General features: G+C 47.2%; 1 protein-coding gene across 1 annotated transcript in view; it reads left to right on the top strand.

Annotated features, from left to right (window-relative positions):
* lrfn2b (leucine rich repeat and fibronectin type III domain containing 2b) overlaps positions 1–23,771 on the top strand; it is an 85,683-nt gene that overhangs the window by 4,005 nt on the left and 57,907 nt on the right. Inside the window, exon 2 of the mRNA XM_060041598.1 lies at positions 21,986–22,092. The gene's annotated coding sequence lies outside the window, so the exon portion shown is untranslated. The remainder of the gene's footprint in view (positions 1–21,985; positions 22,093–23,771) is intronic.

Here is a 23,771-nt window from a genome sequence, read left to right as displayed (position 1 = left end):
GGCAGCCTGGATGCGTTCGTATTGAACGGGGTTATATATAGACCAGCCACGCGTCCCTGTTTTACCGGCAGGCAAACACCCGGGGGGGATGATTACGATTTGGAGGATGACGTTACAAACCGTCTTCTATAAAAACAGACGTTGCGTAAGACACATTATGTGTTGCGTAACATCTCCGTTCTGAGGTTCAGTCGCGTCGATGCAGTTCCGATGCATCCGCGTCACGTCGGCTGTGGGAGTCGCATCGGGGAGCGGAACCCGGGTGTGAACGGGTGTGAGCGGTGTGCTCTGCAGCACGGCTCCTGATTCGGGCCGCCGTCGGGGACTATGCTCTTAAGCTCCTTTGGAAGCTAAGTTTAGTGTGTGACATTACACTGTGGTGAGTTGGAGCTGCACGTGGGATGAGCAGCAATCTCTAAAGTAGCAGGCTAATCGCCAATTAGCTCTCAGTACACACACATGTACGCGCACACACACACACACGTGCATGCGTTTGTTAACACACAAACTGAAAAACATGCCTTGAAGGGGTACTCCAACTTTGTGTGGAAATCTGGTTATTTCCACTCAGCCACAGTAAAATGTGAAGCAGCACACCATGCCAGCTTCTCCAAGGTAAAAACTGTTTAGTGATTTCACTTTTCATTTTTTTGTGCAGCAGGTATTACATTCCCAACCTTGTGTGTGTGTGTGTGTGTGTGTGTGTGTGTGTGTGTGTGTGTGTGTGTGTGTGTGTGTGTGTGTGTGTGTGTGTGTGTGTGCGTGCGTGTGCGTGTGATGCTTCTGTCGACCTGTTTGTGTTTTGTATCTTAGACTTGTGTGTGTGTGCATGACAATGTGCACGTCTTAGATCTGACACCAGATCTTTCTTGTTGAGATCTCTTCAAAGTTCTCTAACCCCAGACAGCGTAGATATTGAACCGGGTATTGAACCTGGAAACTCTGGTTTGACATACTGATGACCTGACAGGAGAGAGAACCACGGTGGAATCAGAATTCACCGCCGGTCCCTCTGCTCTTCAGGGATACCTGACGAAGGTCTATACAAGTTTTAAAGTATGTTAGGGAATTATACTTTGAATAATGAATTCAGAATTCTAAAAATAATACTTTTTTGCATACAAATTGAAGAGCAGATAAAAAGGAGAAGATCTTAGTGCTTCTCTGGTGAATGACGAGTGAGTGTGATTGTGTGTGGCGGTCGGCTCCACAAACTCCTGTTGTTTCAGCTCTCGCCTCAGAGGAGAGGAACACGTCCTGAAATCCACTCTTACCTGGATTTGTGCCCTATCATGAGTAAATGATTGTCGTCATGTTAAGTATCTGAGGTGATCTTCTTCGCTCTGACCAAGGCTTGTGTTATGTCACATGACCATAAGATGTTGGGAGGGGGCAGGGGGCATCTTGCTCTAAGAATAGTCCACTGTTTCAGAATTCACATGGCGACCAACATGTTAGTACTATAGTTACTTGGAGGGTTATTCAGATAGTTTACAGGTTTTCTTGGGTGCCCGGTCCACCGCTCCAAAATGGCCAACTGTTCCCTTTCCCATTCTGATTGTATTATTGTAATTGTATTAATAGTAATGATAATAATTTCTAAGACTGGATTATTGTTAACATGGCTGGTTGGTAGTATGGCAACTGAAAACATCCTTGCAACTTCTCTGTTACTTATTCCCATCATGCAGTGCTTTCTGGTACTTCCTTACTGTGACCTAGGCATAACACCAAACAGAAATTGTTTATGTCATATGCTGAACTTCCTGGATCCTGATGGATACTGAGATAATGAGGCCCAAACCTGAGCTCTGTTAGCTGAAGCTGAAGGAACAACACCCATCCGCTTTCACTCCTGGAGGTGGAAGAGGAGGTGGAGGAGGAGGAGGAGGAGGAGGAGGAGAGGTGGTGGTGGGGCGGTGGAGGTGGTGAGGGGGTTGTTTCCTAGCTGCAAGCTGCCGTTGTGTTGTCAGGCTGCTAGCTTTCTCCCACACTAGACCTCTACGTCGCAAGCCAATAGAGAGAGAGAGAGAGAGAGAGAGAGAGAGAGAGAGAGAGAGAGAGAGAGAGAGAGAGAGAGAGAGAGAGAGAGAGAGAGGAGAGAGAGAGAGAGAGAGAGAGAGAGAGAGAGAGAGAGAGAGAGAGAGAGAGAGAGAGAGAGAGAGAGAGAGAGAGAGAGAGTGAGTGTGAGTGGGGGGGATAGAGAGGGAGAGAGAGAGAGAGAGAGAGAGGGATAGAGTGTGGTGTCATCATCAGCTGTCTGTCACAGCCTTCCTGAAGAAGGGACTTTGCACTCTCTAGAAAGTTCTGAACGATATAAACTTTCCCCTAGAACAGCCTTTCCTAGCTCATAATCTACAGCACTGTGAATGTGCGCACAGAGTTTTTTCTGTATTTAATTCTGTATCCCTTTACTAAAAAAACATGAAACAGAAATGGGCTTTTTAGCTTGTCAGCAGATTTCCTCCCAAACTTCTGACACTAAGTCTGTACGCCGGAACACACAGTTGGCTTTTTAGTACCATCTTTTTCTACCGAAAAAACTCAGACCATGAGTTTTTTCGGTACAACTGGATCAACTAAGTGGTGTGGAGACAGTTCTCAGGCTGATGATCTGTGTGTACAGGGATACCTTGGACTTGATGACGATATTTAGGATTCAATAATTATTTCATTTCAATATTAGGAGATCATTTTAAAGGTTGTCTATGTGTCTGTTCTACATCAGCTGCTGTACTTTCAAGTTCCTTAACTGATTCAGCCAATAAATTCCAATGATCCATGATTTCAAATCAGCCTTGTTTACCTGGAGGCCATCTTGAATCTAAATGCTTTTAGTTTTTTGTATATTGTATTAATAATTGTCCTAACACTGGATTAGGCTTAATATGGTAGTAGATGTAGATGGCTAGTTGGTAATATGCCAACTCAAAACATCCTGGTAACTTCTCTGTTACTTATTCCATCATGCAGTGCTTCCTGCTCACTTCCTTACCGTGACCTATAGGCATAACACCAAACACAAACTGAACTGTTCTAATGTAATTTACTTAGAGGTTAGAGATAGTCTTTGAGTCTGTTCTCAGTTGCTGTACTCTTAGATTTCCATAACGGATTCAGCCGATACATTCAATCATCCCTGTTATCAAACAGCAGCCTTATTCACCCGGCGGCCATCTTGTTTTTAACATAGCCCTATTGACCAGGCTTAATGACTCCCTGACCTCCGACCCCTGAAGTCGGTGGTCCATGCCTTGTTGTTGTGCTGCACTGCAGAACTTCAAGAGACTTTTCCATCAGCAGTCGTTGAATAAACCCCAGTCCTAAGTGGAGCTAAAAATAAATCCACGGCCAACTGGCACCAAGAAATGTGTGTGATTGCCTCCTGTGGTTAAATATTAACTGAATTGCTCTCAGAAATGAAATTGGTCTGTTTAGAGAAAAAGACAGTGGGGGGGGGGGGGGGGGAGAGAGGAGGAGAGAGAGAGAGGTGAGAGAGGGAGAGAGGAGAGAGAGAGAGAGAGAGAGAGAGAGAGAGAGAGAGAGAGAGAGAGAGAGAGAGAGAGGAGAGAGAGAGAGAGAGAGAGAGAGAGAGAGAGAGAGAGAGAGTGAGAGTGTGGTGTCATCATCAGCTGTCTGTCACAGCCTTCCTGAAGAAGGGACTTCGCACTCTCTAGAGAGCAAAAAAAAACACTGACAGGAAACCATTCATTGCACAACCCTACGCACATCCCTTACGACGAGCTGTCAGAGGGTGTTGCCCCTACGGTTGCCCCCTACTGGCAACCGTAGGGGTTGCCAGTTCGATCCTCGGCTCCTTGTGGAGCAGGTTAGTGTTACCATAGGTTCCATGTGTATCTGATCTAACTGTAAGTCACATTGGATTCAAGCATCTCACCCTAACTGACTCAATAGCCAACATGGAAGGGAAAACTGCTGAGGAGTCCTTGAGCAACGCTTGTGATCCTCTGATGGTTACGAGGTCGGTATTTCTGTCGACGTGTGAGATGCCTTCTGTGTTCAAATTTAAATTCAGCTCTTCCAGTCAATTCTACCTTACACTACAGAGGCCGACGCAAGAGCTATTTTTATCTCAACACGAAAGCTTATGTTCAATGTTCCCCTCATTAATAGTTTAAGAACGTTAAGAATGGTCGCTGCTCGTGTAAGTCAGTTTGTTTAGGCTATCTGCCTCTCCAAGGTGTTTTTTTGTTAATGTGTGACTGCCCCCCTTTAGAGACTGTGTCAACTGTCGAGAGAATTCGTTACGTCCTCTTAAGATAACCAAAGCTCGGAGCTGTGGTTTCAAAGAGACGCTTGAATAGACAGCGGAAGAACCGAGCAATAAAAGCTTCTTACTGCCACAGCCCGCTCACACAATTAAATTGTATTTCCCCATTTTCTATTCATGTATACTCGCTACAAAGTTGACGCTTGCATTGCAGCGAGAGCTGTCCAGAAGAGCCCCGTGTTGTGCCGTGCATTTAATGAACGAAGCAGAACCCGAGCTTTGAAACACGGGACGGAACGAGTACATTTAAAAGTCCAACCTCGCCACTAATTATGTTTCTGGGGCTTTCTGGGAACCAGCTCCTTACCTGAAGGAGAGGGGGAGAGAGAGGCTGGTTGGCACTGCTGCTGTTTCTAGTTGGGGTGGGGGGAGGTTAGGCTGTAGCCTGAATGTGGGGATGCTAAGGTGGGGTGGCAGTGTGTCTGCGGTTGGGTGCCAAGTGATGTGTGGTGGGGGGGGGGGGGGGGGGGTGGGGGGGGGGAGCTGGGGGGGGCATTACTGATGTGTCTAGGGGGTGGGGAGTGGGGGGGATGGTTAGAGTGCATTATGTTGGTGTGGAAGGGTTTATGGAAAGTTATGTGTACAGAGGTCTTATCCTATATATACACCACTCCTCGTCCATCCCCCAATAGGGGGGAAGAAAGGAAATGTGTGTTTGTGTGGGTCTCTGTGGTAAAAAAACTAGCGTGTGGTGGCCTTGAAGGTGCATATGTCAGAGCTCACGGATTGCCTAGCTGCCATGTTAGCGCTACACCTGATCAACACATCAACGCGACACATCGACGGCGTGTTATTCAGTCAAACGCCAGACTACCTCGCTCGCCTGTGAAACAAACACAAATCTCAACGCAGATTTTTTAATGTGTGAACGTGTGAAATCACCGTGGAAAACCAGAACAAAGGGAAACCCAGAAGAATTGGAAAACCAGACCAATTGCAAACCATCATCTGGTTATTGGCCAAGAAATGATTGCCTTCTCCTAATGATTACATGCTACTCTACAAGTTGCGTATGTTGGTCGACAAATAAGAAAATCCTCTTGTGCTCACCCGCTTCTATGGGGAGCCGCGGTGTGTGCACAGGGCTGGATGGAATGGAGGAGGGAAGGTTTGTGTAGGTGTGTGTGCAGACAGCTGGGGTTAGGAAGCAGAAGGGGGTGTGTGTGGGTGTGTGTGTACCTCTCTGCCTTTGCATATGTGCTTCTGTATGCATGCTGAGTAGATGTAAATATTTGTGCATGGGTGTCGGGTAGAACTTTTTTGCGTGCATGTGTGTTTGTGGGCCTGTGTGTGTCTGTGTGTTTGTGAGCACAGTTTTGTGTGTGTGTGCGTGCAGCCCTGTGTTGGAATACAGCCCTGTGTTTGTGTCCGTGTGTCTATGGTTTGTGATTGCGCGCACACACTTTCGTGTGTGTGTGCGCAGGTGTAGGGATGCAGCCCTGTGCGTGAGTCTGTGTGTCTTTGTGTGCATGTGCATGCGCGCGCTCCAGTGGGTAAACACATTCTGAGAGACTCTGACTGTGTCAACATCAGACGACGACACGACGACCTCCCCAGTCCTCTGTACTCGCCGCTCCGCCCCGTCCTCCCTCCGTCGCCACCTCTCACCACCCGGAGACCGGGAGCGATGAAAACACAGCTCAGGTCTGTGCCTCGCCGCGCGGAGACCGCACGCCTCTCTTATTTCACGCTCTCACCTCTGAAATGCAGCTGAGCAGCGTGGGCAGAGGAGCCGACCGCCGTGCCCCCCGGCCCCCTTCGTGAAGGAGGGGAGTCGTTTTACAGGATAACAGCGGAGGAGGGTTTCAGCTGCCTGCTGGCCATCTAGCGCATTGGCGCCTGTCCACCATTTTACGTCCAGTCATTTAGCACAGCGGTTGTGGCCGGAGGGAAGACTAGGTGTGCAGTGATATATATATATAAGACCTTTGAGGCAGAGGGCGTGATGCGTTAAGGCCCTCATACAAAGAAATGGGGAAGGGACCTCGGTAACCAAGACCTCATCTTTCCGCTGTTGATCTTTCTCATATGTCGTGATACATGAATTGTCATTACAATGGAAACCAGAAGAACAACAAAAGGGTTATAGTTTTATTATAACTAACAATAACCTTCATGGATCATTGTTTACTGGGCATTATTTATACCTTTAAATGTTCTCTTTACTTCTCTTTAAAATGATAATTGAAGTGATAATTTCCCGTTTTCTAATTATTATATATATATATGGATATATATATATATATATATATATATATATATATATATATATATATATATATATATATATATATACATATAAATAAAAAAAACAGCCTCGAAACACAAACCCCCATTTCCCTGACTTAGAGGTGATGGTTTTAGTTCCCCTGAAATGACAGTCAAATTAAATCGTACCTGAAGAATCTTTAAATAATCAATAATGTGTGGTGGGTTAGTATGCTGGGTTGATGTGTGCGAAGCTTATCGCTAGATGCTAATCAGCTCAGTGTGAAAGACCGTGATGCCATGCACTGCTTAACCGACTTAACGGCCAGGCACTGATGCTAGCAGGCCACCGCTTAGCTGAAGCCCGGCCACACATCACACTCCCACTCAGGAGCCAATCGGCGCAGGGAAGGGAAGCGGACACTGGCCAATAAGCACACTTTTAAAATGGCAGCATGAATGGTTAGCGCGCAAACCTGTAGCTATCACAGGTTTGATTCCCCCCTGCGCTGTTATGCTGTCTCTCCTCACTGAGGGAACAAAATGCCACACACACACATATATCACCACCATCACCCCCTCCACCAAAATCCGTAACCTTGGAGTTATCCTGGACCCCACTCTCTCCTTCCTCCCCCTTGTTAACCATATTACCAAAACTGCCTTTTTCCACCTCCGAAACATCGCCCGCCTCCGCCCCAACCTGTCAACTACCGCTGCTGCGACACTCATCCACGCTTTCATTTCATCCAGGCTTGACTACTGCAATGGTCTTCTCTACGGCACCACCAACAAAGTCCTCAAAAAACTTCAATATGTCCAGAACTCAGCTGCGCGCCTCCTCACTGGTACCCGCTCCAGAGAACACATCACACCTGTCCTCCGTGAACTCCATTGGCTTCCAATTAAACACAGAATCAACTACAAAATCTTACTCATCACCTACAAGGCCCTCAACAGGCTAGCCCCCCCCCTACCTTGCCGACCTCCTCCATCACCACGCCCCCTCCCGATTCCTCAGGTCCAATTCTGCCAACCTGCTACAAGTTCCACGGACTGAGCGACGGACTTGGGGTGATCGGGCCTTCTCAGTTGCTGCCCCCGCCCTTTGGAATTCACTCCCCTCCCAACATCAAAGTCTCTCCAACCCTCTCTTCTTTCAAATCTGCCCTCAAAACATACCTTTTCACACTAGCCTTCCCCACCTAACTCCCACCTTAATCTTCATGTTCAACCTCTGTTTTTCTTTTATTCCTAGTCTGTCTTGCATAGTTTTGATAGGGCAATATGTAAAGCGTCTTAGAGTACCATATTAAGCGCTATATACATTTCATTGATTATTATTATTATTATTATTATTATATATATATGGTCTGTTTTAGTGTTTAATGGTAGCCGTATCACCTGTGTGGTCCTTAAACCGAGGAGGTGAACAATCCTCACAGTGGCGTGTGTTGGTCGGTGTGTGGACGGGGTCATGGCGGCGGCCACAGCGCCGCCGTGGCCCACGGCCAACGTGTTTGCCGTTTACCGTTCCTGCCTGTTGTCGTGTTTAAGATGATTCCACGTCTGGCGTGCCCCACTGAGGAGGAGATAAATGTTGTCGGGAACAACGCCTTAGCATGTGTTGTGTCTGGGGGGGGGGGGGGGGGGGGGGGGGTGGAGACAGACAGTTTGATGGCCCTTCGTCGACGGAGGGCCGACCATCAGCGGGGGGCGGTACCGCACGCCGGCGCTGAAGAGCTCCCTCGGTTACCCCGAGTGGTAGCGTGGCAACCAAGCGCCACTTCATTAACATACATTCAAGATCCATCATTGTCTGCACTGCCCTGCAGAATAGCTTGTAATGGACTATATAACAGTTACTTCCTCAATAATCAGAATTTATCGTCGATATAACTAAGGGGTCGCGGTGAAAAATGTGCTTTATTATTAATTCTTGTTTTTGGAGCACAGAGGCAGCTGTGTGTATAGTTGGAGACCAGGGAATGCGGTCATTTACATATTGTCAGGCTTTTCTATCTGGTGCTGTTCTATCATTGCCAAAGTGCTAAATTATTCAAATCCTCCTGTCGCCAAGGAATATAGTTTGGTCCAAGGACAAATACTATGAATATTATGAATGATTGAAATATAAATCATATATACTGTAAGCATAGACTGCATCCAGGTCAACTGTATTTTGGGTTCTGTAGTTATGGTTTCTATGGTGACAGTACGAGGCCCAGTAATAAGGTTTGGGATAGCGTAGTAGTATTATGGTTTGGTTGGCAGCAGAACAGGTTGTAGCAGTATCGATGTGGTTGACAGTATGAGCAGCAGCAGGTTGGGCTGAATATTTGGTTGAGTTTCAATGCACAAAAAAGGAATGCAATCGAAAATGTCTTTTTATTGACTGTCAGTCAGGGGAGCAGGTACACTTTTTACCTGTTTTAAAATACAAAAATAGAAAGCGAATCCTTACAGCACTCTGTAAGGATACTGTCATAACTTCTCTTCAACTCCTCCATTCAGCTTTATTTAATGATCTATATATTTTTATCTATCACGTTTCCGAGCCACACGTGGTCGTCCCCAGCAACGGCTGTAGTCGTACACTCCCATCCAACCAGACGCCTCACGTTCACATCCAAACTGCAGCGTGGAACACACAGGGAACAAAAGTCCTCTATTGCGACTGGCTGTATGATGATGATGATGATGATGATGATGATGATGATGATGATGATGATGATGATCCTCATCATCTCTCTATCGTGGTCGTACGAGGTGACGGGGAGAGGAACTCTGCTCGTGCGTCTCGTAGCGAGCGCGTCCCCTCTCCCCTTTGGTGTAATATGTTCTCATTACTTCCTCGTCAGCCTCACCCGTGGCCAATCGGAGCTGACAGCCTGAGTGCACATGCACATGTTCTTAATCACTTCCTATTTGCCTCTCCAGTGTGCGTGTGTGAATGGCCAATCAGAGGGCTCGGAACCCGCGTGTGTGAATAGCCAATCGGCGAGCTAGGAACTCCTGCCTGCAGTGTTCCCTGTGGTGTGTTCCCAGCTAACGGTCATGACCAGGGCGAAGAGCCTGTTGTTGTTGTTCTGCTTGTTTTGCACCAGCATTTCTGGGAGGGATTGGGGCATGATAGTCTAGCTATCAGGGTGTTCAACGCTCAGCCGTAAAGTTCTAGGTGCAAAGCCCATTATCCCTAGTACCTGTAGGCATCCTTGAGGAGGAAGCTCCCTATCGCCCACCTGTACATTAATGACATTTATATGCATAAAAGCATTGTTGCTCTCTCTGTTGTTCTGCATAATGACTGTGTATTTTCGAGACAGCACCCAGTGGTATTCGTTTTTCTGTGTTCCAGGCTGTAAGACGTGTCTATTAGCACTCCACTGATAGGCGCAGAGATTTAGTCACTGATTAAATCTAAAACACTCAGTTACGGACGCCTTAGAGACCGTAGCCTTCGCTTCACCCCGAGCAACCACAGAGGAAGAATATGGTGCCTAATAGTCTTGTAGTATTGGGGAAATGGCAGGATTTAAGATGCCTCTGCAATGGAAATAATGGCTGAGTGGGTGATGGATGGACGGGTAGAGAGATGGAGATGTGATGTCTGGATGATTTACACATGGCTGGATAGATGGATGACATATGGATGGAGACAGCTATGGATAGAGAGAAGGAGAGATGGATAGCGACAGATAGAGATTGATAGATGATGAGTTGAAAGTGGATGATATATGAATGGATGGTTGACTGACAGACGGCATTCAACTTTCTGTTTCTACCAGATACTCATTTTTTATTTAAATTGCATGAAAGTGAGCGTTATATGAAACCTCATGTTGTAGGCATATTACTTTACTCTCGCTTCGAAATAAAAAAATGTAAACGTATAAATAAAACCTTCAAAGATTGCATGAAGACAGTTTGATGGAATTCCAAACAAGATTAAAAGCAGTTTCCCTCATCTCCTCTTCGTCAGGGCGTGGAAGACATTTTACAGCTTGTTTACCCTCATCTGCGTCGAAGAGGCCGCCGAAGACACCCGGTGCTTTGAAAAGGCTTTTTTGATGAAGGCCGAGTGAGATGCAGAGATATCTGAAGAGAGCAAGCAGGTCCTATCAAGTGTATGTGTGTGTGTGTTCTGGTGTGTGCCTGTTATCAGTGTGTGTGTGTGTGTGTGTGTGTGTGTGTGTGTGTGTGTGTGTGTGTGTGTGTGTGTGTGTGTGTGTGTGTGTGTGTGTGTGTGTGTGTGTGTGTGTGTGTGTGTGTGTGTGTGTGTGTGTGTGTGTGTGTGTGTGTGTGTGTGTGTGTGTGTGTGTGTGTGTGTGTGTGTGTGTGTCAGGAAGAGGATTGGGTCTATATATAGACCATCAGTGAGGGAGATGAATCTACAACATGCTGGCATTTCAAAATAAAAGCCTCTCGAGGACTGGCTGTCACTACTCTCTCTTTCTCTCCCTCCCTCTCTCTCTCCCCAACTTTTTATGGATCTTTCTCAATTCAATCTCTGTGTCTCTCCCCTGCGTACTTCTACCCGAGTACGGTACTTCAGTATAATATAACTAGTATATATACTTGTGCTTTGACTTTCCAGAGTGGGGTTTTGTACTTTTACTTGTGTAGAGTGCACATGTACCTCTCCCCAGCCCTGAGCTTCCTGTAGGACAGTCCTGACTGACGATTAATGTTATACTGGTCGTCATGACGGACACGAAACTCCCGCTAATCGAGCTGACCCAGCGCCCAATGGTAACGACCCCTCGTGACCTCGCAGCCTTGGAAGGTTGTGGAGACAGAGTACATCGCTGTTTCATAATCGTTCTGCTTCACAGGGCAGAGGTCCGTGTATTTCCTTCAAAGTTGGCTCAAATGCACTGCCTATGTTGGCTCCAAGCCCACTGCCCAACATAGTCAGTGCATTGGAATACCCAACTATAGAGTGCTGGCCAAAGTGGACCGCCACCGGTTACACTTGGGTGCCAACCTAAACCTCTGAAAACAGCCAACCACCACTGGCCAGATGTTGTGTTGCTTGGGCGATCTGCAAGCATCCGACCTGAGGCAGTATTTCCACCAGCCCCCTCCCAACCTAATTTCAAGGATACAAACCGCACACCGTCCATGTTATTATGGACATTGAACCATCTTTATAGACAACCCATGGACAATGGTGGATAACAATATTTGATGAACGAGAATCTATCAGCAACAATAGCCAAATGTATTCAACGATCATTGTTTAGTTTCTGGTTCCCATTTTCCCAGCTAGCACTTCAGGCTACGAAAAACATTCAAAGTCAAACATCTAACATGCATAAGATCCTGCAGAGGGCAGAGCAAGGGGAAGTAAACTGAACGAATGAACTCCATCCGAACAAGATTTCCCAAGTATCCGCGTCTCATGCTCGTAGGTGGAGTTTGGAGTTGGAGCAAGTTGCTCGGCTTTGTGATGACTCAGCGTTGTGTTAGTTTGTAAAGCAAACGGCTCCGCCGGGTTCTGTAATCCATCGTCAGGCTCGGGTGGATGTGGGGGGTCGGCGGTGGTGTGTTAGCGGGGGGGGGTGGGGTCTTAGCCGGCCCTGATGAAGGCGAAGGTCTTACAGCTTCAGACAAGCGTGATGCTAGGAGTAAAGGGGATTGCAGCGGTCAGATCAAACACTGCTCCTCCTCTTCCTCCTCCTCCTCTTCCTCCTCCTCCTCCTCCTCCTCCTCCTGCTCCTCCAAAAAGATAATACCTTTGGTTCTGTGGTCTTAGGGTGATTGGGCCGGTGGGCTTTATGTCGTGCTGTGGCAGGGGGATGGAGACGTTGGAGAGCTTGGGTTTATCTACTCCCCTTGCCAGGGGCCAGGGTTTAGGGTGTGCTGCTTTCTAAAGGGGGTTATTTGTGTCCACGTACGTGAACGTATGTCGCTGGCCTTCTCGGGGAGCGGTTCTGGTCTGGGGTCAGTTTGTATTCATTCCACATTCTGTTTGTCTTTAGGAGACTCTTCTATCCACAGGCGTACTGTGGATTCAGATCCCGGTCTTTGAGGAGGAGGTAGGGGTTAGGGGGCGTCCTGCTCTTGGATGCCTACAGGTTAGCCTGCGCTGCACTCACAACCTTCGACTGGGAGTCGAGTTCCCTTACCCTCCCTTTGTGTATCGAAGGAGGTTCATCCACGCTCCACACAGTCTTCCATTCATTATGAACCCACTCCGGGAAACAACCAAGCATGGCCTTAGCTCTGAGACTCGGTGTGTGTGTGTGTGTTTGTGTGTGTCTGTTTGTCTGTGTCTGTGTTTGTGTGTGGATGGGTGTGTGTGTCAGTGTGTTTGTGTGTGTGGGGTGAGGGGGGGGGGGGGGGGGGGGGGGGAGAGGGGTTAGCTGAGCGAGATCAGCGATCAGGTCGTTGTAATCAGCAACGCATGCCATTGTGACCTCTCAGGCTCCGCCCCCCTCCCCCAGCCGGGAGTCGGTTCCTTTCAACCCAGTTGGTTATGCTCACACACGCTGGCTGAAAACACGGCTGTCAACACGGCTTCCTCTTGCAGACTGTGACTGCTATTAGCTCTTTGACTATTATTTGATCATTTAGCAGATGGTGTAAGGACTAAGGAGTGATGAACAGTGAATTCAGATGCAGGTTGTTAGAGGTGTAGTTTGTAGGAGGATTTAGTGGCATATAGCAGTAGGGTTGTAGGGTTGTTGAATCATCAAAAACAACTGGATAGCATCCCCGGCGCCAACCCCCCAGCGCTCAGTTTTCGACCGATTTAGCAGAAGCCACGGTGGTCTGTGCCAGAAGGTACTTCCAAAGGAGGTGATCGTCTACGACAGCATCGCTCAGCCAGTTTTCCAGTGATGAGGTTTCTTGATAGATTTATAAATCGTGGTTACTTATTAATCTTTTTATAATTCTGCTCCATAAAGGCAGCGGGCACTGCTACTCTTTATGCTGTCTCATCACTTTGGGTGTTGTTTTGGTGGATGCCTGGTAGAGTAATGATCTTTAGTCCTGCTCTGTGGTCGTGTCTCAGAGCGCATTCAGAGCTGCACAACAGAACCATCGCTTCAGGGAAAATCACCGGAGGATCTGCCGGTCAATATTTAATAAGGACTTCATACTCGCACTCAAACTGCTCTCTGTCATTCACACTCTTTCTCTTAGGCTGCATCCGAATACTTAGTACATACTATTTCTGTCCAGTGTCTACTACTTGACCATACTACACTTGACTGTGTAGTACGGTCTACAGACATGCGTAGAACGCCTCCGAACGCTTCCGAACATCGCCGAAACTCCACCGGAAGTTTGGAGATGACGTATCTCCCCTCAGATGCCGGCAAAATTACCTTGATAAGTTACCTGTTTTCCGTCTTGTCATCGTTGCTATTAAATTAAAAATGTCTCTTTTTACTTAATTACTTACTTTACTCTTTTTAATGTCTCTTTTTTTCGCCGCTTTCTACGACGTCTTTCTGGTGGTGACGAGTCAGCCATCTCTTCTTCGTTCGTTACTAGACTCCTGTTGCATTGTGGGATAGCGTAGTGAAGTCCGTGGTTTACTTTGGCGGTAGTACGCATTCGGAAACGTCTTCCGTACTACAGAATGCATACTGAGTATTCGGACGCGCTATATTTTTTGCGTACTACAAAATGCATACTATATAGTATGCAAGTATGAGTATTCGGATGCAGCCTAAGTCACTCTCTCTCTCTCACTCTCTCTCTCTCTCTCTCTCTCTCTCTCTCTCTCTCTCTCTCTCTCTCTCTCTCTGTGTCTATCTCTCTCTCTCTCTCTTTCTGTCTCTCTTTCTCTATGTCTCCCTTTCTCTATGTCTCTGAGTCTCTCTCTCTGTGTGTCTCTCTCTATCTGTCTCTCTGTCTCCCCTTGTCTCTGTCTTTGTCTATCTCTCTCTCTCTGTCTGTCTCTCTCTGTCTCTGTTTTTGTCTCTCTCTCTGTCCCTCTCTCTCGCTCGCTGTCTGTATTCCTCTCTCTTGTGCAGTCCCATATCTGTGTATTAAAACAGCCTTCCTGTTACAGTGGGATTTGAACATGTCAGCACAGTTGGTCCGGCCAGCTGTTCTGTACTGCACTCATCACAAACACACACACGAACACGCACACACGCACACACACACACACGCGCACACGCCCACGCACACACACAAACACACACACAAACACACACACAACCACACACACACACACACACACACACACACACACACACACACACACACACACACACACACACACACACACACACACACACACACACAGACAAACACACGCATAGACAGTCGCAACAAAATGCATAGAAATACATTACATATTTACTAATTTACTCACACTCCTACTGCAGATGGCCCATTATGAGTGGCCCATTAGGAGTCTTTGCTCACTGTGTGTGTGTCTGTGTGTTTGTTTGGGAGTGTGTTTTGTTTGGGTGTGTGTCCGTGAGTCACAGAGAGGTAGAGAGGAAGGGGGAGCGATGGAGGGTGTTACATCGGGGTGAGAGAGGGAGGTAGACAGACAGGAGAGGAGGAGGCGGTGGTCGGTAAGTAGGGGTTGAGGCGGGATGGAGATGGTGTCATGGAGGTTGCGGTTGTCAGAGGTGGGGGTGGTGATAGAGGGGTGTTGACGGTGGGGTGGTGAAGGTGGTGGTGATGGTGGGGTGGTGATGGTAGGGTGGTGATGGTAGGGTGGTGATGGTAGGGTGGTGATGGTAGGGTGGTGATGGTAGGGTGGTGATGGTGGTGGTGATGGTAGGGTGGTGATGGTGGTGGTGATGGTGGTGGTGATGGTGGGGTGGTGATGGTAGGGTGGTGATGGTAGGGTGGTGATGGTAGGGTGGTGATGGTAGGGTGGTGATGGTGGTGGTGATGGTGGGGTGGTGATGGTGGGGTGGTGATGGTAGGGTGGTGATGGTGGTGGTGATGGTGGGGTGGTGATGGTGGTGGTGATGGTGGTGGTGATGGTGGTGGTGATGGTAGGGTGGTGATGGTGGGGTGGTGATGGTAGGGTGGTGATGGTGGTGGTGATGGTGGTGGTGATGGTGGTGGTGATGGTGGGGTGGTGATGGTAGGGTGGTGATGGTGGTGGTGATGGTGGGGTGGTGATGGTGGGGTGGTGATGGTGGTGGTGATGGTAGGGTGGTGATGGTAGGGTGGTGATGGTGGTGGTGATGGTGGTGGTGATGGTGGGGTGGTGATGGTGGTGGTGATGGTGGGGTGGTGATGGTGGTGGTGATGGTGGTGGTGATGGTGGTGGTGATGGTAGGGTGGTGATGGTGGTGGTGATGGTGGGGTGGTGATGGTGGTGGTGATGGTGGTGGTGATGGTGGTGGTGATGGTAGGGTGGTGATGGTGGTGGTGATGGTGGGGTGGTGATGGTGGTGGTGATGGTGGTGGTGATGGTGGTGGTGATGGTGGTGGTGATGGTGGTGGTGATGGTGGTGGTGATGGTGGGGTGGTGATGGTGGTGGTGATGGTGGTGGTGATGGTGGTGGTGATGGTGGTGGTGATGGTGGTGGTGATGGTGGTGGTGATGGTGGGGTGGTGATGGTAGGGTGGTGATGGTGGGGTGGTGATGGTAGGGTGGTGATGGTGGTGGTGATGGTAGGGTGGTGATGGTGGTGGTGATGGTAGGGATGCTGGTGGAGGCCGTTGTGATGGCAGGAAAGAGGTGAATATCAAATCAGTAAACTGGGAGCTCCTCTCTCCTCCCAGCATAAAATACATGTATTTCGGTTAAATATTTATTATTCGCTTTGAAATGGACTGGAGGAGTATATTGTCCCTCAAATAACCTTAACTGAAGTGGATCAATATTCTACGCAGGTACTTTCCACCCCTGGTTAGGCGGCAGATGAATTATAATCTCTGGCTGACATTTTTGTCACAAAATATTAAATATAATATTGTCTGCACAAGGGACAGTCTTTTGAAGGTCATTCCATTACCACCTTTGTCCACCATTTCATTTTCCTGCCATTTTATTTTTCCGCTCTTATTCCCCCGCCTTTTCCTTGGACTATTACTAGAGGCAAAGGTATATTTTACTTCTTCCTTTATTGCCTGCTGCTGTTAGTATACTCCGACCACCAGTGGAGAATAGATATTAAACCGTCCAGAGGGATTCGTTCCTATCTAAACCTGAATTCCACAGGTGTGAACACATCTTTGTACGAATACACAACACATGCCTATCCAATTCGATTCCACTTTTGTGTGCGGAAATGCGATAGACCTCATTGTATCTCACAAGCTTGAACAGAACACAATTGGCTTTGGTTTTATTAATAAACCCTTTTATTAATAATAATAAGTGGGTTTTCCGATGTGGATTTGCTTTGAATACTGGGTAAAACTGTAGGCATACCTTTATGCATTGTGTGTGGAAACGAGAAAGACGGTGAGATAATGAATGGAAGGATAATAGTCAGGGTATATTCTTTCGTAATTTAGCCTGCGCTTTTATCCAAAGCGACTTATAAGTGAAACTGAGAACAATCTAAAGCTCCAATCAATACTGAAGGAACTACAAAAAATGTGAAAGTGCTGCATTTGCATGTTCTCAAAGAACAGCTGGCAGAGAGCGGAGGAGCTGGAAAGGAATAGGAAAGACAACGTTGGTAGATTTTCTAAGTAGTTCTATTGAAAGCCATAATGGGACACTCTAAACACGGCAAAAAACATCTTGCATTCCACGTTACTTTACTTTTCAATAGACACAAGCACACACGCACGCACGCACGCACGCACGCACGCACGCACGCACGCACGCACGCACGCACGCACGCACGCACGCACGCACGCACGCACGCACGCACGCACGCACGCACGCACGCACGCACGCACGCACGCACGCACGCACGCACGCACGCACGCACGCACGCACACACACACACACACACACACACACACACACACACACACACACACACACACACACACACACACACACACACACACACACACAGGTTTGACATGTGTACGTGTCAGTGTGACATCTTAATTAACACTGTTTCCCAAATCTCCTAAATCCGAAATTATTAATAGAAATTCAAATTCCACAAGCCTTATTGAGGCTTGAATTGAATTGTGTTTTTGTTATCTATTTAGTTAAGTCATTCATATTACTTAATTATAAATAAATTACCACATTGATTTGTCTCTATTATATCATGTCATTATTCTTGTCTCTTCCATGCCTTCTGATTTCTCTCTGGTGGCTTATTGTACGGACGTGTCACGTCGTCATGTGTCTGTCACGAAGCCTCACATGTGTGTTACCTCATGAATATGAATGAGTGAATATCACACTTCAACGGGCTGCATAGATAAGAGGCATTTGCAAGAGGCATCTGGGATTGGCTCATGTGTCTTCTGGAAGGCAGCTCTGATTGGCTGAGCTGGAACATGTCGATGGATGTTACCCAATGCTGCTGGATCTCTGGCCAGCAAACGTGTTTGTTAACTAATCTAGGATCCGGCAGTCCTACTATGTTACAGCAGAACTTCTGGAAGGCGACGGCACAGAGCCTGGGCGGCGAACCAACGCTGCAATGGGCGGAGATAAGCCTTGCTTCCTGTTTCATTACGCAGAAATTCTACTCCAGAGAACCTAAGTTGCACAAGAGGAGGACGATTTCAGATAGAGATTTTAATATGTGTTTCAACTGCTGCCAGTCTGCACAGTGTGGTTTTGAGACCTTTACAGAGACATTTTGCCACCGCTGGCCGAGTTACAGATTGCTGCATTAAGCAACACGATTGGCCAAAACACATGTTAAGTGAAAGAAAGTGTTGCACAACGTTCACAAAGATTTGAGCTTCTCTGCTTTGTGAGACTGATTCTCAGAATCAGACTTTCAATATTAATCCAACAATTAATCTAAAATGAAAGTGTATTTGATTATTATTCTAAAGTTTGATTGAAAATCAAAAATTGACACCTAAGATATTCGTATTCATCTGAAAATTAGATGCATTCAGTTTTGTATCTAAATTATAAGACTAGTAAATCAAGATGGAAAATGGTGAGACTAGTTCCAACAATCAGAATGTATATATTAATCTAAGGTGTATTCATCTGAAGTTAAAATGTAGTATATTATAAATCTCAAGTCTGATTATGCTACTAGTTCTGATGATCAGACTTGGTTATTAATATTTTTTTTACTAGTTCTATACAAATCCAAGCAAAAGTATTAAATCAGCTGCATCAAACATTATCCAAATAATTGTTGAATCAAAACGGTTCCTTCCACTTCAAACAGTAAGCTCTCGGTTAAACATTGACTGAAGGTTGTTTTGGGGAGAACTATTGTGGTAGTCATCAAGTTATTGCTTGTGGCATTTGATCTAAAGCAGTGGGAACCTTTTGGTTTTCTAGCTAAAGCAGTGAGATGTTTGTGGTCTTATAGCTAAAACAGTTAGATGCTTGTGGTTTTCTAGCTAAAGCAGTGAGATGTTTGTGGTCTTATAGCTAAAACAGTTAGATGCTTGTGGTTTTCTAGCTAAAGCAGTGAGATGTTTGTGGTCTTATAGCTAAAACAGTTAGATGCTTGTGGTTTTCTAGCTAAAGCAGTGAGATGTTTGTGGTCGTATAGCTAAAACGGTTAGATGCTTGTGGTTTTCTAGCTAAAGCAGTGAGATGTTCCTAAAGTCTTTGTCTCTGTAAGACTCTCTTTCTTGCTGTTTCCAGTCGGGGGTAAAAGGTATAATATATTTTCCCTCGTAGGTACTAAGTTGGCATTTTCTTTCGACTGCATTTTCGTAAGAAGGTATTCTTAAGGAGGCATTTCTTATATCCAACCGAAGGTATTTCTTTTGACTGTGTTTTCTTCATAATTGTTTGTCTTGAGCTTGTATTTTCTCGAGTCGTTGTGCAGCGTGAGACAGTGCGTCCCCAGAGAACAGTCTTCTCCATAACCCTGTGGGAGTGAACACCGCCCTGCCTCAGATTGAGCTGTAAACCATGAGAACCCTCTGGCTCTCCATCACCATGAAGAACTAGTGCCTCCCCTCTCCTCAGATACAGTCTAAAGCAGGGCTAGGCCTCCCCTCTCCTCAGATACAGTCTAAAGCAGGGCTCGGCCTCCCATCTCCACAGGTACAGTCTAAAGCAGGGCTAGGCCTCCCCTCTCCTCAGATACAGTCTAAAGCAGGGCTAGGCCTCCCATCTCCACAGGTACAGTCTAAAGCAGGGCTAGGCCTCCCCTCTCCTCAGATACAGTCTAAAGCAGGGCTAGGCCTCCCCTCTCCTCAGATACAGTCTAAAGCAGGGCTAGGCCTCCCCTCTCCTCAGATACAGTCTAAAGCAGGGCTAGGCCTCCCCTCTCCTCAGATACAGTCTAAAGCAGGGCTAGGCCTCCCCTCTCCTCAGATACAGTCTAAAGCAGGGCTAGGCCTCCCCTCTCCTCAGATACAGTCTAAAGCAGGGCTAGGCCTCCCCTCTCCTCAGATACAGTCTAAAGCAGGGCTAGGCCTCCCCTCTCCTCAGATACAGTCTAAAGCAGGGCTAGGCCTCCCATCTCCACAGGTACAGTCTAAAGCAGGGCAAGACCTATCCTCTCTTCAATTACACAGTCTTATGGCCGGGTTCTCAGCCTGTTGTAACTGCAGGCCTTCCTGTGTATATTTTTTTCTTTTTTCAGTTCGGAAGAAGGTGAAACACAGCAGTCCAATAAACCCTGCTAATCCAGTTGCAGAAGACAAGATGAATGTGTGATAGTGGCGGCCAGAAGACTGCAAGATCAAAGCAGAGCTAGATTGAGGAATTGGCCAGCTCCCTTATGAATAATAAACCAATGTATGTTTCATGGTCCAACCCTTGCCAAGCAAAGGTTTGGAACATTTTGGAACATTTAGTTCTGAGTATTTTGGCAGTACCTTTGGTGGAGAAAGGCTGGTCTCCGGCCTCCCCTCTCCCCTGGTGATACACTGATACACAGTCTGTTCTGGTTGAGCCCTGGGCATTAATATTACAACTGGCGTCTGATGGACGAGCAGCAGAAGCGCCGCCCCCACTAGCAGAGCATCCGGCCTGCGACCATAGGCTTGTTCTGGAATCAATCTGCAACAGGGTTTATCAGAGAAAGTAGGCAATATTATCTCGCTAAGCCGATGCAGAGTCTCATTCAATCTGAGACGAGGGCGGGGGCGGGGGTTGACAACACAGGTATGACCTAGAGTGTAATTAGACCTTATCTCGGGGGAAGGGGAGGCCTGGAGGGGGGGGGGGGCTCCTTGAGTTTCACAGATTATTATACCCACGGTGCTGCAGCTGGGGGTGGGGGGAGTAATAGTGTTGGCCATGACCCAGGGGGAGGAGAGTGTGTCAGTGGTAATGAAGTGCAGGCTGCAGGGTTCCCTTGCCCCGTGCACGCCCTCTGTAATTGATGGACATTGGATATTCTTTGAGTGGACGTGCACATGCACAGGGCCGTTGCACCAAATCCTGGGCCCCTATACTATAGGTACTGATGGACCCCCCTGCGCTAAGTTGTTGACGGGGGGGGGGGGGTATGGAGCGATTGTTGACGGGGGGGGGGGGGTATGGAGCGATTGTTTACGGGGGGGGGGGGGGGGGTATGGAGCGAGCGATTGTTGATGGGGGGGGGGGGGGGGGGGTATGGAGCGATTGTTGACGGGGGGGGGGAGGGGGGAAGACGTGGCCGATAGGTAATTTTTTATTTTTTTTTTTCATGGGCCCCCCCTCTGCCTTGGGCCCCCCCACAACTGTCCCCCTTGTCCCCGCAGTCCGTCGGCCCAGCACATGCACACTCCCTTATTGGCACACAGCTGATTTCAAGATCATTATTTTTTCCCAGTGGGCCTGAAAGGGGCCCAGGTAGAGGGATGTGTATGATGTGTGCACCTCGTAGCATTTCTAGCGTCTGTCAAAGAAGGGCTAGCGCTACCAAACAGGGTTTCTAGCGCCAATCAGAGTGGAGCTTAACGAGCATGTAGTCGTAGTGTTCACAAAGTCGTTGAGGTGCACCTGATTATAGCTACCCTGGAGGGGGTTTATTTGGCTCGAAGAGTCTTCCAGTGTTTTCTCCTAGCAGATCTCTCACCTTTTCTGCCTGTCATCTATTATAGATGCACATCTGTCCTATAGCAGCAGGAGGGGGAGGTAGAGAAGTGGAGCTTTGTTTCTGTTCTAATGGAGCGATACAGAAGATATGCGATCTTGATTGATGTGGAGTCTCTGCTCTATCTGTCTCCTTTATGTCCATATGTCATTCTCCCTTCACTTCTCTATTCCTCTTCCCTCTTCTGCCTTCTAGTTCCATCTATCCCCTTCTCTGACCCTGCATAGGTAGTGTGGAGGGTCTTCCAGTAGCAGAGCTAGCTAAGCTACGCCACTTTTGAGGGTGTTTCAGTAGCCTAGCAAACGCTAACATGGAGGGTCTTTCTGTAGAGGAGCTAGCTGGGCAGAGGGTCTTCAAGCATCTCACCACTTCTCTGTGTTTGTTGATTCCTTTACAGGAAGAGAAAGGACCTGAAGATGAAGGACGTTTTTTCTGGGCAGAAGAAAGAAGAGTTTGAAGGCTTCGCACAGACAAGGCGACGATAGATAGCAAGGGGAACACTAGGTAAGAAAAAACACTATCCTTGTAACAGTGAACAGAACATCATGTTTGTTGTGTCAGAGAATGCCTTCTTAAACCTAGTTCAAACCTTTGGGTCACTGTTACCTAAATTAAAGCTTAATACTGAACAAACGTAAAAAAAGATTTCTCAGAAAGTACCATTGGGCTGTGACCATGAGGATAACCCTTCCCCCCATCTTCTTAGAACTTTCCAGTCCAATTTATTTCTTAGTGTGTGAATTCGATTACCCTTTAAAAACGAACCAAACAATACTGAAACCCAACAGATAGTTTCCCATCACAGCCAGGCGTTGCGTCAACGCCCGATGGAAATGGCAGTAAAATACATTTCACACTCATTTGTGGCTCCTGTGAATTTTGCAATGGTGACAAAGAAATGGGGTTTCAGCGGTGCACATTTTTTTAATGTCATTCTGCATTGTAGTTTAGAGTGTAAAGCACGACAGCGGAATGTGTGTGTGTGCTTGCTGTTTTTTCATTCAGCCGACACACGCTCAAGAAGCATGGGCAAAGATGAAAGGCCTTGAACCTCCCGGTCTAAACCCAGATTGGAGGAAATCTTCAAAGTTAAACCCAGAACATATTTGTCTGCAGGACGGGCTGGTTCAGAGGTGTCTTATTCGAGATGGGATGGTTGGCACGGTGAATCGTTACTTGTCTTTCAATGTCTGTGCCGTCGTTCAGGAGGGACAGAAGGGCGTCTGGTGTTTGAGTCTGATAGCAAAATACTAAAAATCTCCACACAATACGTAAAAAAGGTATTCACACAATACAACTAGTAGGAAGTAAATGTCCCCAAATAATGTAAATGAAAATACAATTTCCAGGTCTGGGAAAAATATCTCTGATTAATAAAGTGATAACGTTATTGACAGTAGTGGTAAAGGTCAGGGATTGTAAATGCTGCATTATCGATATGGGATCTAAAGTGTCTCATGGTATTGTCTAGTGATATATAACAGCAACATTTAGTTTGATAAGGTAAAGCAGGTGGTCTGGTTCCCTTGAACAAGGCCTCATATACTCGGTGAGCTGGTTGTGGGTGAACCTGTGTCTATGAGCGGTTGTGAAGCATGACGTGCTGAAATGCAGTCTAGTTTTCGTTGAGCTAATATAGGTTTAGAATGATCAGTAAATAGCATTTTGAGGAATTCCACACTATGCTAGCCAAGTTCACCAGGCTAGTTCATGCTAGTCCCGGTAGCGACGCAATAAACATGCAGTCCTCCTAACACATGCTATAAAATACATGCTAAATCATGCTAACAATATGCTTAAAAGGCTGAATAGAATTACATCTGGGTGTGGGAGAAGTTCGGAGAGGCCATGGAGAAGGACTTCCGGTCGGCACCAAAGTGTTTCTGGAAGACTATCCGGCACCTCAGGAGGGGGAAACGGGGAACCATCCAAGCTGTGTACAGTAAGGATGGGACTCTGTTGACCTCAACTGAGGAGGTTGTCGGACGTTGGAAGGAACACTTTGAGGAACTCCTGAATCCGAATAACACGCCCTCTATGTTGGAGGCAGAGCTCGAGGTTGATGGTGTTTCGTCGTCAATTTCCCTGGTGGAGGTCACTGCGGTAGTCAAACATCTCCGCAGTGGCAAAGCCCCAGGGATTGATGAGATCCAGCCAGAAATGCTAAAGGCTCTGGGTGTTGA

The sequence above is a fragment of the Gadus macrocephalus genome, chromosome 21 (genome assembly GCF_031168955.1).
Source record: "Gadus macrocephalus chromosome 21, ASM3116895v1".
Classification (NCBI taxonomy): Eukaryota; Metazoa; Chordata; class Actinopteri; order Gadiformes; family Gadidae; genus Gadus; species Gadus macrocephalus.
This window is presented reverse-complemented; position numbering and strand designations above follow the sequence as displayed.